Below are 12846 nucleotides of genomic sequence, written 5' to 3' on the forward strand. Positions count from 1 at the left end.
TGGTTGCTGGGCCTGTTCCCCAGGATGCGAGGAGTGGAAGCGGGGCCTGATGCCCGTGGTGCGAGGCGTAGTGGTGTGGCCTTCTCCCGTGGTGACGCGGGTGTGGGGCGCGGGACCTGCTCCCATGGTACCGAGCTAGGGTGGGGGCGGGGCCTGTTCCAATGTAGACAGGGACTGTATCGGGGCCTGTTCCCTTTGCTGACTGGGAGTGTGTGTGCAGCCTGTTCTCCATGGTGATGGGAGTGTAAGGCTGAGACAGAATTCTCCATAAACATTTACAATCTTTATAATCCATTGATCATTCTTTATAACCATTATAACCAGTTAAGAACGTTTACAATCTTTTATAATGCTTCATAATTCTTTCTCATCTATTATGACCCTGTATAACATTTATACTTCTTTATTTTTTAGATTTAGAACATTACAGCGCAGTACAGGCCTTTCGGCCCTCGATGTTGCGCCGACCTGTGAAACCATCTGACCTACCCTATTCCATTTTCATCCATATGTCTATCCAATGACCACTTAAATGCCCTTAAAGTTGGCGAATCTACTACTGCTGCAGGCAGTGCGTTCCACGCCCTTACTACTCTCTGAGTAAAGAAACTACCTCTCACATCTGTCCTATCTCTATCACCCCTCAACTTGAAGCTATGTCCCCTCGTGTTTGCCATCACCATCCGAGGAAAAAGACGCTCGCTATCCACCCTATCTAACCCTCTGATTATCTTATATGTCTCTATTAAGTCACCTCTCCTCCTCCTTCTCTCCAACGAAAACAATCTCAAGTCCCTCAGCCTTTCCTCGTAAGACCTTCCCTCCATACCAGGTCTTATCATGTCTTATAATTATTTTGACCCTTTGTAATTCTTTGACACAAATACTTTACTGTGCTTATTGCCCTTCATAATCATGCTTTACCAAACATTATCATGTTTCATCACTCTTTACAAAACACTTTGCTTCTTTATAACACTTTATAATGCTTCATAAAACTATCAGATAAATGACAGAACTGCATGTCACTTAAAATGGTCACATTTCATATCATCTATAAAGATCGCACTGCATATCACCTAACGTGGCTGCACTGCATATTTTATTTAAAATGGCCTCAGAGTATATCACTTAAAATAGTCGCACTGCATGTAACTTTAAATGGCCGCAGTGCATATAAAATAAAATATGTGCAGAGCATAGCACATGAAATGGATACATTGCATATCACTGAAAAAGTTTGCACTGCATGTCACTTAATATCGTCGCACTTCATATTACTTAATATGGCCTCAGTGCATGTCAGTTAAAATTTCTGCAGTGCATGTCATTTCAAATGGTCACACAACATATCCAACATATCACATAAAACAGACAAAGTTCATTTCACTTAAAATGGTTGTCCTGCGTGTCAGTTGGAATGGCCGTGATGCATGTGACTAAAATGGCCGCACTGAATATCACTTCAAATGGTACGACTGCATATCACACACAATGGTTATACTGCATGTCACTTGAAATTACCCCACTGCATATCAGTAATATGTCGACAGTGCATGTCTCTTAAAATGTTCACACTGCAAATAACCTAAACTGGCCACATTGCATATCACCTAGTATGGCTACACTGTGTGCCACTCAAAACGGTTGCATGACATATTACTTAAAATGGTCACACTGTATATCAATTAATATGGCGACAGTGCATGTCAGCTAAAATTTCTGCAATGCATCTCACTTAAAATGGACACACAGCATATCACATTAAACGGGCAAAGTGCTTGTCTATTAAAATTTCTTCTGCACATTTCACATAAAATTATGGCAATGCATGTCGCTTAAAAGGGCCACTGTGCATGCCACTTAAAATGGCCACAGTGCATGTCACTTAAAATTGTCGCACTGCATGACAGTTAAAATGACCACAGAGCATGTCACGTCAAATGGCCCTGGTGCCTGTCATTTGAAATTCTCTCCCTGCACATCATGTAAACTGGCCGCCCAACAGATCACATAGAATGGCCACACTTCAAATAATAGCCTAGCACATCATCTAAAATTGTCACACTGCATGTCACCTAAAGTGATCGCACTGCATATCAATTAAAATGGTCGCATTGCATATCGCTTAAAGTGGCCACAGTGCATGTTTATTTAAGTGGCGACAAAGCATAGCAGATAACATGGCCCCTCTGCACATCATTTACAATGGTCGCACTGCATGTCATTTAAAATGACTGCAGTACAAATAACATCAAATGGCTGCATAGCATATCACTTAAACGCTACACTGTATATCACTTAAAGTGGTTGCATTGCACACCATTTAACATTGTCACACTGTATATCAGTTAAAATGGTCGCAATACATGGCACTTAAAGTAACTGCAGGGCATGTCACTTAAGATGTTCACACTCCACATCCCTAAAAATGACCACCATACATATCACTGAAAATTGTCGCATTGCATATTAATTATATCTTTTGCAGTGCATGTCACTGAAAATAATCGCGTTGCACATCTTTTAAAATTCTTGCACTGAATGTCACCTCAAAGGGTTGCACTGCTCATCACTTAATATGGCCACAGTGCATGTCACCTGAAATTTCCACAATACCTGTCACTTAAAATGTTCGCCCTGCATATCACGTAAAACAGACAATGTGCATGTTACTTAAAATTTCTTCAGTACGTTTCACTTAAAATGGTAACGCTGCATCCAAATAAAATGGCCTCACAGCATATCTTTTAAAATGGCCAGAATACTTGCCAATTAAAATCGTCACACTACATGTCAGATAAAATGGCTGCAGTACATATCACTTACAATGGTTGCACTGCATGTCACTTAAAGTGGCTATATTGCATGTCACTTAATGTTCACGCTGCATATCACCTAAATGGCCACACAACGTTTCACTTAATATGGCCGAACTACATGTCTGCTAAATTGATCACGCTGCATATCACTTCAAATGGTCGCATTGCATATCCGGTAACATGGCTGCAGTTGCATTTCCCTTAAAATGGTCGTAGTGTACAGCACTTTAAGTGGCTGCAGTGCATGGCACTTAGAATGTACGTATTGCATAACGCATGAGATGGCTTCGCTGAATATCACTTAAAATGGCCACATTGCATGCCATTTAAAGAAGGATCCGGTAGCCCCTGTATCCCTAAGTACGGACTTAATTGCCTCACTCAAGGGTATAGGGTCACTTTTTGTTTGGACACAAAATCCTGGTAACTCTCAGGGATTTTGCTAAATTTTCCCACATTCTCAACGTTATGTTTACTGGTCCTTACTGCAGCAGTTAAACCCACAGCTTGGTCTGCTGTGCTTGCTATCAGGGCCCCTTTTCCTGCACTGGTCTGGTGGACCCTGACTAATCCAAGAGTTTTCCCTGCAACTTCCAACAGTAAGCTCGAAGTTGGCATGCCTTGTTGCAATGGAAAAACGCAGGTTTTCGGTAGTCACTCCTCTTCTCAGCACCTTCCTTTTTGGCCTGCGGAGGGCCCCGTGGTTTTCCAACTTTCCCATCTGGCCCATGGATCCTCGTATCAACCTCCCACATTTTATCTTTTTCTGTCATGTGGAGGTGATTAGGGCAGGATTTCCCTTGGGACAAGGGCTTGTGAATAAGATGATAATCATCAGTCAGGAGTGCTGCTTGCCTGGGTCTTGTAACCTTTAGTTCCCCCACGTGGCTTTTTATGGAAAGCAGAAGAGAGTTTCTCTGAGATTTCATCGGTGGAACCTATTTTAATCTCCTGCATCCATCAGCAAAATGCGAGTTGTTTCGTCCTTTCAAATCCAATGTAAGTTTGTTCTGTTAGCTTTAACGGAGTTCAGAATTGTTGGTGGTGCGCCTGATGTACTCAGGATAACATTTTTGGTCATCTCATAGTCTCGTCACACAATAAGGAATAAATATCATGGGCTTCTCCTGTCTATTTGCTTTGCAGTAGCAGAGTCCATCCCTGTGTTGGACAGTTCAACTGTTCTGCAAACTTTTCAGAAGAGAAGAAAAATGCTTCCTCATCCCCATTGTATGTCGGTATGACTTGGGAGAACTTTAAGGGCTCAGCACCCGGCCCGTCGCTAATGTTGGCTTGACTGGGTAAACTGGGTTTTCCCCTAGTTAGTTCGAGCTGAATTAGCTCCCTTTGGAAAGCTCTTCATTTTTGCCTTTGCTGAAAATCTCTTCCCTCCTGTTCTTTCTGGAACTACCTCCCTCTCCTCATTGTCCTTCTGGAATTCTTTCTCTCATTACTTAGCTTTTATTTTTTGAATTCCAGTTCTTATCTCCGCTGTTCCAGCTGTATCTTAGCTAATGTTATGCTGTCAGTTTCAGATTCTCTGCCTGTCTAAGGTTATTCAGTGTCAATTTTAAGGTTGGTCACAAATTTTAGGATTTCGGGTTTCCTAGTTTATCTCCACGTGTCCAGCAAGATTCCTTAGCTGTTCAATTGATAGGGATTTTAAACTTTCCCAAATTACTTCACTCTCTTCAAGGAAGTTACTGGCCTCGAATGTGAAAATTTTAGTACTCTAGCACTGAAAACCACAAGAAAAACAATATTGAAATTTTAAATTATTGCTCGAGATCAAGCTGATTTCCTGCTTCCAATGTCTCGTCTGCCTTTGGAATTGATCCCAGATGTAAGCCTTTAAATTTCTGCTGCTGTCAGGTGGGAAGATGTCGAAGGTCTCCCCTCTTAACCCTCTCCTTGTTGGAGCACAGCTTGGTTTATTTAATTTTTAAAGTGGATGTATTTGCCAATTTGGTGGGTACTGAATTATCTGTGTGCTGTGATCACAAAGGGAACCAATCGGACAGGTTCCTTGAGTTAACAAAACAAGTGGTTAGCTTTATTGCATTTAAACCGATCTAAGGAAAAAAAAGTAAACTATACTCTATCTTTCACAACCACGCAAACATCCGAAGTTCGCACACACAAATAGGTTGCAGAGTGGAGAATGGACGATTGGTCGATTTAGAGTCCATGTAAAAAATGTGGTACACAGTCTTTGGAGTTTGGAGACAGAGAGAGAGTGAGAGAAGGTTTAGAACATTTGGATGGGAGGAGAGTGTGTACTTGTAACATGACATTTGGCCAGCAATGTATATTTTCTTCTCAACGAGAATAGGCTGTTCTTTTAAACCTCCTGGGTTTTGCTGGACAGGCAGGCATTTTGTCTGGCAGTTCTTTTAAATCTCCCGGGTTTTGCTGGACAGGCAGGCATTATGTCTCCAAATCACAGGCCTTTGAATGTTGGATACCGTGTTACAATGTAGGTTGCGATCTTAAGCTGCCAGCAACGTTATCTTATCTGTTCTTTCTTTTGATTTCTTGAATAAAACATATAAATTCAGTTCTCTAACCGCTGAATGCAAAGAATATCATACAATATTGAAGGTGGGTGTGACACTGGGGATAGAAATAAGTCTTTGCAACGTTTGCTCCTCCATATCATTCTGTTTGGAATCCCTCATTCCTGGTCAAATTCTAGTAAAACTGTAAATGTTAGAATTGTAACTGTCTGTTATTTAATCCCGCCCCTCTCTGTTCCATCTCAGTCCTTTCTTCTTGTTCTTCGTCCCCCTTCTCCTCTTTCAGTTGCTCAAAGGCAGTTACATTTTTAACTTTTGCCAGTTCAGATGAAGATTCACAGACCTGAAACGTAACTGTGTTTCTCCTGACACAGATGCTGCCGGAACTGCTGAATAATTTTGGCATTTTCTGTTCTCATCCCTAAGTTATGGAATTCCCTCCCTAAACACTAAATAGAGTAAGTTGCACAGAGTCCAGTTTTAGGGAGTGCTGCTTATACAAAGTACCAAATAGAGTTAAGTTAATGAGTGCCTGGATTGAAAGAGATCCAAGAGTTGATGGCTTTCAAAAATGTAGTTATTTTTTGCATTTAACACTTCACATGATTTTAATATAAACGTGTAATTCCTTCCATAGTTTATTTATTTCAAGATACAGCACTGAAACAGGCCCTTCATCCCACCATGTCTGTGCCGACCAACAACCATCCTTTTATACTGACCCTACTGTAATCCCATACTCCCTACTTACACTCGGAGCAATTTACAATGGTCAATTTAGCTATCACCTGCAAGTCTTTGGCTGTGGGAGGAAACTGGAGCACCCATGTAAAACCCACGTGGTCACAGGGAAAACTTGCAAACTCTGCATAGGCAGTACCCAGAATTGAACCCGTGTCCCTGGAGCTGTGAGGCTGCGGTACTCGCCGCTGTGCAGCTGCTTGTGACAGCGGAATAATTAATTGATGCTGATGGCATAGGAGGGTCAGTGTCAGCTTGGATTTAAAATAATGGCAGAATGACAGAAAACAGTAAGTTGTGGTAAATAGTTGTTTATCAGACTGGAGGAAGGTATTCCACAAGTCTCAGTGCTTGGGACCATTTTTTTCTGATATGTATAAATGGTTTGGAAATTATAAAACAAAGTAAAATTTCAAAATATTTCCGAACTTAGAGGCGGACCAGACAGTGAAGAGGATACCAATCGATGCCACAGGAAATAGATGGACCAGCGGAATAGGCAGACAAGAAACAGATAGAATTCAATGCAAACAAGTACGAGGAGATGCATTTTGTCAGAAGTGATAGGGAGAGGTAGTATGTACTTAATAGCACAGTTAGAAAGTGTGTGCAGGGACAGAGAGACATGGGGTACATGTGCATAGATCCTTGAAGGTTGCAGGATATATTGAGAGAGTCGGTAGTAAATCATAAGGGATCTTGAACTTCACAAGTAGGTGTAGTGAGCACAGAAGAAGTTTAAGTTATGCTGAACTTTTATAAATCTCCAGCTAGGCCTCGATTGGAACATTGTGTCCAGTTGTGTTCAACACACTTTAGAAAGTATGTGACGATCAGTCACAGGGTGGAGAGGAGATTTACAAGAATTGCTCTCGGGTTGGAAGATATTAACTGCAAGGTTAGTCTGGAAAAACCTGGATTGTTTTCCTTGGAGCAAAGGAGATTGAGGGGAGATTTGATTGAGGTATACAAGATGATGACATGTTTGGATAAGGTAGGCTGGAAAAGATGGCCCATAAGCTAATGGCACAGGACTAGAGGTAAGATATTGGGCAAGAGATACAGGGGGATGTGAGGAACAACTCTTTTTTTAAACAGCAAGAGCTAATGGCCTGAAATCACTGCCGACAAGGGTGGTGGAAGCAAAGATGGTGAATGATTTCAAAAGGATATTGGATGAACACTAGAGGGAAATATACTTGCAGGAATACAAAACAGAGCTGGAGAATGTGACTGACTGGATTTATCTGCAAAGAGCTAGGATGGACTCGATGGGCCGAATGATCTCATTCTGTGCCGAAATGACTCTCACTCTATGACTCTCTGGCAGGGCAATATTATTAACATTGCTTTCCTATACTGAGAAAGTTCATAATGGTCTGGACAGGATCACCCTGTTGAACTTCGTCATGTAAGTGAAATGTTGGTGCCCTAGAACGTGGTTAACAAATTTCCTTCACAAACAGAGTAAATCAGTTCAGCCCCACACCCAATTCGGGAGTCATTCACAACGGGGAGTATTTCTCCTGGTTTTCTCTCCATAGGACAGCAACCAAGCTTGTCTCTGTGTCCCCCACCTACATGTGGAAAGTCTTGTCATAGTTAGGTGAGAGAAGACACGTTGCCCGGGCGACAGCGTTCTTCAGTTGTGTTATTGATTCCGTGCCGTCTTCAGTTGAATCTGGTTAAACCTGGTTATCATCACCATTAGGTAGTTCATAAAGAGGAGCCGCAGCCTCTGCAAGTCGAGAGGTGAGGTTCCGCTGATACCCCACCAGCCTGAGGATAGCTCACAGGGCAGTCTTTGAGATGGACAGGGGTAGACACTGGATGGGGGTCCATTGATAACCCACCAGCCTGAGGATAGGACACAGGGCAGTCTTTGAGATTGACAGGGGTAGACACTGGATTGTCTCGACATGATGTTGCTGTGGGCTGATGCTGCGTGAACCAATCTGGGCACCTAGAAAGGTGATACGATCTTGCACCAGCTGGGCCTTAGGTGGATGGTCTTTTAGTCCAGCTCCCAAAGTAGCTGCAGTAGTTCCTGTAAAAGGGTTAACTGTGTGGACACGGTATGTGGTGATGAGGAGGAGATCATTGACATATTCCTGCAAGCAAGAAGGCTGTAAAAAGCTCATAACGGCCCGGCATTACGTTGGTAGATAATTGTGGGGTCATTGTGGAATCCTAGTGGCAGATATGTCCAGGAGTAACTCAGGTCCTCATACGTGAATGTGAATTTAAATTGTTTATCCAGTTTACCTGGGATTTACCAATGAAGTGGAGGCAGTGGTGTAGTGGTACTGTCACTGGACGAGTTACCCAGATGCCGATTGCTCTGGTGACGTAGTTTCGAATCCCATCACGGCAGAAGGTGGAATTTAAATTCAACTTTCACAATCTGGAATTGTAAAAAAACTGGTCGAATGATGGCCATAAAAATATTGTCGATCGTTGTAAAAGCACATTTTCTTCATTCATGCCCTTCAGGGAAGGAAATCTACTGTCCTTCCTTGGTCTGGCCTACATATGACTTCAGGCACACAGCAATGTGGTTGATTCCAAAATGATCTCTGAAATGGCCTTGCAAGCCACTTAGATGTATCTAACCGCTACAATGTCAATAAGGAATGAAACTAGACAGACAACTCGGCATCGGCACACACCGCCCTATCGAACCTGCAAGATCATCCTTTATAACATTGGGGGGCTTGTGCCAAAGTTGGGCCAGTTATCCCACAGACAAGTGAAGCAGCCGACTGACATAGTCATACTCACCAAATCATACCTTACAGACAATGTCCCAAACACCAGCAGGACAGACTCACCAGAGGTGGCGGCACAGTGGGATATATTCGGGAGGAAATTGCCCTGCGAGTACGCAGCTTATATTCCGGACCCCATGAAGTCTCATGGCATCAGGGCAACCATGGTCGATGAAACATCCCGCAAATTACTACATACTGCCGCCCTCCTCAGCTGATTAATCAGTACTCCTCCATGTTGAGAACCACTTGGAGGAAGCACTGAGCGTGGCAAGGGTGCAGAATATTCTCTGGATATGGAACTTTAATGTTCATCTGGTGGAGTGGAAGGTGAGGTGTGCTTCTGGGCCCTCCTCACCGGAAGGTGTCAGTGATGGGATCAAAGTACTTTTGACATGAAGGTAGCCATAGCAATCTTCAAGAGCAACGGCAGCAGGGTGCCTCACCACAGGCTTAACAATCTCTTAGTCCTCAGGGAAGGCAGATATGCGATGAGCTTTCTGCAGAAACCCAGACCGTTCTGGGAGAGTAAGCCATCTGTCCCCTAGAGTGGTCGGTTGGGGCCTACATGAGTAATCTCACCCCTATTTCTAGTGGGAGGCTGTCTTGTTGGCCCCGACTTTTCAGCTGAATATCTTGGGGATCAAGGAGCTTGTGCCAGACCACTTCCCCCACCTCAGCGTCGCCTGGGTAGTGTGCTGCTCCACTTTGCCAACGAGTACGCACCCAGGCCCAGCGTGTTGCAAGCTCGCTTTTTTGAAGACGTTTCCATTTTCTTGAACTCTGTCAATATCAGCAAGTGCATCATCCTCAGGGGCTATGCTGTCTGCACCCTCGAGGTGCGAGATCGCTCCAGTCCCCAGCGCAGCCAAGCACCAGTGGCGAAGTTGAGGGAACTGATCAGCTCCCTCAACTTGGTGGACGTCTGGTGGAATCTTCATCCCGACTCCAGCGCCTTCATATGGAGCTCTGGAGGAGTAGGGCCGTAATCAGCAGCCTCCACACTTCACAGGCATACATCACCTGTGTCTCGGTGGCCTCCGTGTGGCTGGTGCCATGCTTGGACCACCACCTGGTGTGGGCACAGTTCACTCCGCTTTGCACGCGGCTGGGTCTGCTTGCTGGCACTTTAACAACTGGATGCTGGAGTACGAACGATTCTGCTACTTGTTCCGTCGATGCTAGACCGACTGGAGTAGGAAGCAGGGATGGTTACCCCTCCTTGAAGATATGGTGGGATGTGAGCAATACCCACATCCGTGTCTCCTGTCAAGAGTACGCAAAGGGGTCGATCGAGAGGTGGGAAGCAGCATTCGGGTGCCTAGAGAGGGAGGTGGTTGACGTGGTGTCCCATCTCAGTCAGGTCGACGCAGATCCAGCCCTGTGGCAGGCAGAAAAAGAGAAGAGCGCGCTGTGGGACCTGTGGCTCATAGCCCAGAGGCCCGTATATCAGGTCGCAGATCCAGATGCTGGAAGATTTGGAACGCGCCTCACCCTTCTTCTGCTCCCGGTCCAAATGGCGGATGCCGGCCGACAACGGATCCTCTATCACAGCGCCAGAGGGAATGGGTCTTCTGGTCCATACCTATTACAGTGCATGTTCTCTCTGGATCTATGTAAAGTTTTGTGGAGGACATATCGAAGGTCAGCCCAGAGGATTGGCGGCTCACTCTCCTTGGCAGAGATAACCAGCAGCCTTTATCATATGCCAAGGGGAAAATTCCCGGTGCTGGACGGGCTGAACATGGAGTTCCTCAGAGCGTTCTGGGACATCCTGCAGGATAATAACACGCGGGTCCTGGGGGAGAGCCTGGAAACCGAGGAGATGCCCCTCTCCTGCCGTAGGGTGGACATCGTCCTGCTGCTGAAGAGGGGCTAACTTTGCCTGCTTAAATACTGCGTCCCGTCTTCCTCCTCAGCACGGATTATAAGATCTTTGCCCGGCCTTTGTCTACTCGCCTGGCCTCCATGCAGGCCCACATGATCCATCCCGACCAGTCCTTCATGGTCCTGGGTCAGTCCATCCAGTACAACATTCACCTGGTCCTGGAACTGATCTATCTTTCCCAGATGACGGTTTTGTCGGTCACCTTTCCTTCCCTCGATCAGGAAAACGCTTTCGACAGGGTGGATCACAAATATCTTTTTGGGACACTTCCAGCATTCAGACTCGGTCCTCATTTTGTGGCCCAGGTCCACAGCATGTCTCTTTGAATGTAATGGGACCTTGAAGCCCCACTTCTCTTTGGGAGAGGAGTAGGGCAGGGAAGCCCCATGTATGTCCAATTATAGATCATCTGCGTGGAGCTATTCCTGTGCCTGCTTTGCAGGAAGTTAGCGGGTTTGGCTCTGCGTGGGCCGTGCATGTGGGCCATCCTCTCAGCTTACGCCGCTGATGTGCTTCTCATGGTCAACGATCCCATTGACTTGTGGAAAATGCGTGAGTGCCAGCAGACCTTTTCTGCTGCGTCCTCCACCAGGATCAATTGGGAACAATCTCCCAGCCTCCTGGTGGGTAAGTGGCAAGTGCACTCCCTGCTGGAGGAGTTACCACCTTTTGCGTGGAGCACCACGCACCTCCTCTATCTGGGAGTCCATCTTCACCCCGCTGAGGAAGCCTGACCGGCAAAATGGCAGGAGTGGAGGAGAAAGTCACCACCCCGCTAGGGCGTTGGACAGGACTGCTTCAAGTGCTTTCCTGCAGGGCGAGCGCTGGTCATAAACCCAACCGGTGGCCTTGATGCTCTGGCACCGGATGGTCACTTTGACCCTGCTCCCTGCATATGCCACTAAAACCCGGAAGAAGCTCGTCGATTTCTTCTGGGCAAGAGGAAACCCTGGGTCTCTGCCATGGTTCTGAGTCTCTCAATTGAGGAGGGCGGTCAATGGCTAGTGTGCATCTGCACCCAGGCTGCAACTCTCTGCCTTCGGACCCTGCAGAGAAACCTGGGTCATAGGTCGAGCGTCCTCTCAGATTGTGTGTGCTGGCGATGTGTTTTTTTGCGACAGGGAGACGACCTTCAAGATGATACTCAGCTCGTGGCGAAGAATGTTAGTCACGCCTATCTGAGGGAATTTCCTGTCTTTTATTGGGATCTATTCAGAGACTGGAACATGTTCTCCTGTAGTCATAGACATCATAGAATTATAGAAATCTTAAGGCACAGAAAGAGGCCACTTGTCTCATCATGTCTGTGTCGGCCAAAAATGATCAACCTATTTCTGGAGAAGCTAGATCTCTGTAAGATGGACGGATTTCACCTGAACCAGAACGGTACCAACATCCTTGCTGAGAGGTTTGCTGGTGCTGTTGGGTTGGGGGTTAAACTAATTTGGCAGGGGGATGGGATACCAAGTGGAAGAACAGTAAGGGCTGATGTACATTCAGATATCGAAGAGATACGAAGTCAATATGGAGGGCAGAGTGAATGTCGACCTGTTACGGCTCAAGCAAATAATGCAAGGCCCTATTGCATCTATTTTAATGCAGGGAGTCTTACTAGTAAGGCAGATGAATTGAGGGCGCTGATTAACACATGGGATTATGATATTATTGCTATCACTGAGACATAGTTGAGAGAACGGCAGCTTAATATCCCAGGGTATAGAATCTTCAGACGTGATCGGGGAGAGCGTAAAAAAAGGATGTGACATTGCACTGTTGATTAATGAGTCAATTACTGCAGTAAGGAGGGATGATATTTTAGAAGGTTCCTCCAATGAGGCCATATGGGTAGAACTTAAAAAGTGGGGGGCAATCACTTGGCTGGGCGTGTACACTGGCCTCCAAACAGACAGGGAGAGATAGAGGAACAGATATGTATGCAAATCTCAGAGAGCTTTAAAATTAATAGGGTAATAATAGTAGGGGATTTCAACTTCCCCTATATTAGAAGGGGTAGTATTCATGCAAAAAAACTTAAAGGGGGATGAATTATTCATGTTCATTCAGTAGAGCTTTTTGAGACTGCACATGGAGTGTCCTGCAAGAGGAGGAGC

Source organism: Heterodontus francisci, unplaced genomic scaffold (assembly GCF_036365525.1).
Source record: "Heterodontus francisci isolate sHetFra1 unplaced genomic scaffold, sHetFra1.hap1 HAP1_SCAFFOLD_236, whole genome shotgun sequence".
Taxonomy (NCBI): domain Eukaryota; kingdom Metazoa; phylum Chordata; class Chondrichthyes; order Heterodontiformes; family Heterodontidae; genus Heterodontus; species Heterodontus francisci.